At 37.5% G+C, this 3,807-nt stretch overlaps 1 long non-coding RNA gene across 1 annotated transcript; it reads left to right on the forward strand.

The window, feature by feature from the left end:
- Positions 1-585: 585 nt before the first annotated feature.
- On the forward strand, positions 586-2,366 carry LOC121773552. The gene is made up of 3 exons (XR_006044768.1): positions 586-687; positions 996-1,078; positions 1,750-2,366. It is a non-coding gene; the product is annotated as an uncharacterized LOC121773552 (long non-coding RNA).
- The last annotated feature ends 1,441 nt before the right edge of the window (positions 2,367-3,807 follow it).

Genomic DNA, 3,807 nt, shown 5'->3' on the forward strand with positions numbered 1-3,807 from the left:
AGTTGTTATTGGAGATAAGCATATCAGGTGGGCTTTCTTTTAAATATCCAGCATTATAGTGTGGATATAAAGCAAATATTTTGAAGTTATGAAATATCATATTTTCTCAAAAATGGAGATGTGAATTATTTTAAAGTTGTTGTCATGCCATAAAATGTTTGTTTTCGAGACCTGTCTGTGAGGGCTATATGTCGAAAGTTTGGCGATGCCTAAAATTTGATAAAGAATTCGGTTCCCAATAGGACCGCAAATCCTATTCGGAATTTCGTGCGCGAGCGCTGTGAGCCATCCTAGAGAGATGTTGGCCGGCGAGGGTGTTCGTTGAAGGTGGCCACCTTCACGACACGAGTTTCTCAGACATGGTAGGAAATTTGAAGAACTTAGACTGATCAGTCGGACTTTTAAGATCACAAAAGAATTTAGTATGCTCGGGCCTTTTAAGAAAAATCCCGTGTGATACTGTTGATGGATGACAACTATATTTGTATATTTTGTTTTCGGCACGTGTCCACTGAGTACTCATGTACTCAGCCTTGCATGTATTTATAAATGTGCAGGTTGAACATCAAGAGGAAGGAATATTGATCGGAGTCGATGCTATTAAATAATCAAGTGGATTTCTCTACGATTCGTGTCTTCATACACGAAGTCGTTTAGTAAAGACCTATTCCGCGGTACTTTTGTCAAGTGAGAATTTCAAAGTCTAACCTTCGAACTCTGATTTAGTTAATATGATGAATTATTCTATTTTGAGATCTTGTAATCAAATACTTGGCTCCTAATTTGTTGTATCAATTGATTGGCCTTTCGGCAAGTCCCTTGAATTCTTTCCTCGTTTCGTTAATTCCGCTTATTAGTCACGGATTTCCCGCTTTTACTATCATTAGCAAAGTGCGGCCGTGACAAGATTGGTGGTCGATTTATGTGCTATTTTTCTTCTGTGGCAAGTGTATGTTTCACATTTGATGAACAAGTCGGTTGTTGCATTGATGAAGGTCGATCTCTTGAAGAACAAATTGGGGTTTGACGAAGCATTCAACTACAAAGAAGAGCAACACTATAATGCAGCGTTGAAGAGGTGACCTTTTGCCTCCCTATGATCTGTCATTCCTATAAAAATGTGTGTACTTATTTAACATTGAAGAATAATATGTAATTTAAGACACAATACACATATTTATGTTCTTATATGAGAAAAGAATCCTTTTGCATCCAACACAAATTTCATAAAAACTACCAAAAACCGGTGAAGTTTGGTAAATCAGTTGAAATAACCAAAAAGTATGGATCAGTTCGCAATCATCCCACTTCTGTGGATAACAAATCCAAATATATAATTTTTTTGGTTAGTTTTTTGAAAGAATCATGCAATCACAAATATGAAAAAGAATGAACACAAGAAATTGTTTACCCAGTTCGATACAATGTGTATCTACGTCTGGGGGCGATGCCAAGCCAGGGATTTCACTATATAATTTCAGGATGATTTTATAACGAAGGAGCACCTCTATTTATAAGCATAATAGAGAGCTCTAGTTATGGTCAAACTAGGAAACATATTCCATATGGAAATATCTTCTAAGGAATAAATCTATCACAAGGAAATATACTTCAAGGAAACAAATCCTAAATATGGTAGGAGATATTTTAGGCTCCATAATTAACAAGAATTTGACCAAATTTCGTAGGTTTTCTGACAATTTATAGTTATATAGATAATACTCACAAATTTGTGTTGTTGTTCATTAGGTACTTCCCCGATGGCATAGATATCTACTTTGAGAACGTGGGAGGGAAGATGCTCGAAGCGGTGCTAAACAACATGAGACACCACGGCCATGTTGCGCTTTGTGGGATGGTATCCCAATGCAGCCTTGAGCAGCCCGAAGGCGTCCACAACTTGCATAACCTATTGACAAAACGGATCCGTATAGAAGGATTTTACGCTAGCGACCACTACCATCTCTACCCGAAGTTCTTGTAGATGGTTGTGCCTCTAATAAATGAAGAGAAGATCACATACGTCGAAGACATTGCCGAAGGCATTGAAAGCGCACCTGGGGCTCTTGTTGACTTATACTCCGGTCGCAACGTCGGGAAGCAGGTGGTGGTGGTTGCTCGTGAGTAATTCTGTTTTTCGCAGAGTGAATCATCGGAAATAAGGAATGATTTAAATAAGGTTATAATCATGAATTATAAATATATAATCATGAATTTTATGTATTGTTATTAATTGAAACATGAAGGACTTAAATAAGGTAAACATGAAGGACTTAAATAAGGTTAATCATCCCAAATAACACAATCTGTACTGCAATTGTATTGATTTTCAAACTATTGCACAAATTAAGACACATCACCTCCAATCCTCCATTTCTTATTTATCTCTTCCCTTCACTATTCATGGCTCTCATTATTACATTTTCTATTTAATTTATTTATTATAAAATTTAATTAAAATATGAAATTTCTGAATTTTAACCTCCATAGACATCTCTGGTAGGGATGTCAATCGGGTCGGCCCAGCGGGTTTCGAGCCAACCCTACCCGAGTTATGGGGCAATCAGGTGCGGGCTAATCGGGCTGTGGAAAAATAAAAGTAGCATAATAGTATTATCAATATAATTTGTCACTATCATAACTTTCTTTCCTAATTTGTTTCCATAATCCCTTGTCATTTTTCGAGATATCATTTCCATTTTTAAATAAAATAATTATTACTAGTATAAAATTTCATAGCAATTCATCTTTCGGAAGAAAAAAAAACACAAACATACACACTGAAGTAGAGCAAAATGGGTCAGGAAATTAACAAGCAAGTGATACTCATCTGCAGATGATCTTGTTTTATGAATAGTTTGAGATTTTTGGGAAAGAAATAAAAACTGTATCTTTCCATTGATAAAATGTTGATCACATCTTTTTTGGTGTATCTTGAATTTTTGATTCCATGAATCCACTACTTTAGCAACTCCATACCCCTCAATAACCTATTCATTAATGTAAACATTTGACAAGAAAAATAGTTAAGTTATATATTTAGTAATACATCCCTACATGTATATCTGAAAAATAATTAACCATTGCCATTTTTTTTTTGGAATTTTAGGCACATTATGATAATATATCCAATATCTGATAGAAGCATACATAACTATGAAATCTCGGAAAAGCCCATGCATAATGTGAAGGAAAATGGAAAACACGGACCTCACTGGGGTAAAAGAGTCAATATACGCTCCATCTTCAGCATGCGAGATCGCATGTAAGGCCACCCGCAACGCATTACGCGGGTGGCTCGAATCCCGTCCCTCCGTAACGAGACGGGCGCGGGACGCATTGCAGTGTCCCGTCTCGTCCCCAGCCCGCCGAGACACCCGTCACTCCGAGACAGTGCGCGAGCTGTCGCCACGCGCTCGCGCGACGTGGCGCGCTCCGGTGCGATGCGTGACGCCCACTCGCCGGCCAGCGAGTGGGTTTCGTCACGCTAAAGCAATAAATCATATTTTTTAAAAAAATCAAATTTAAAAAAAAATTAATTCGAAAACGGTAATATTACCGTTTTTCGACCGTTTTCCAAATATTTTTTTTACTCTATAAATACCCCTATTTCATCCTCATTTCACACACAAACACACATATATTCTTCTCAAATCATCTCTCTTTCCACTCCAATTTTCATCTCAAATCAACTCTTTTATTCTTCTCCCAAAGTTAATCGATCTAATGAATCACTTGAAGAAGATCGACGCCGGGAGGCGGAGGAAGCCGCGTTGCCCCAAAGACGCTCCCAGACTTACATCCATC

This window comes from Salvia splendens, chromosome 17 (genome assembly GCF_004379255.2).
Source record: "Salvia splendens isolate huo1 chromosome 17, SspV2, whole genome shotgun sequence".
Classification (NCBI taxonomy): Eukaryota; Viridiplantae; Streptophyta; class Magnoliopsida; order Lamiales; family Lamiaceae; genus Salvia; species Salvia splendens.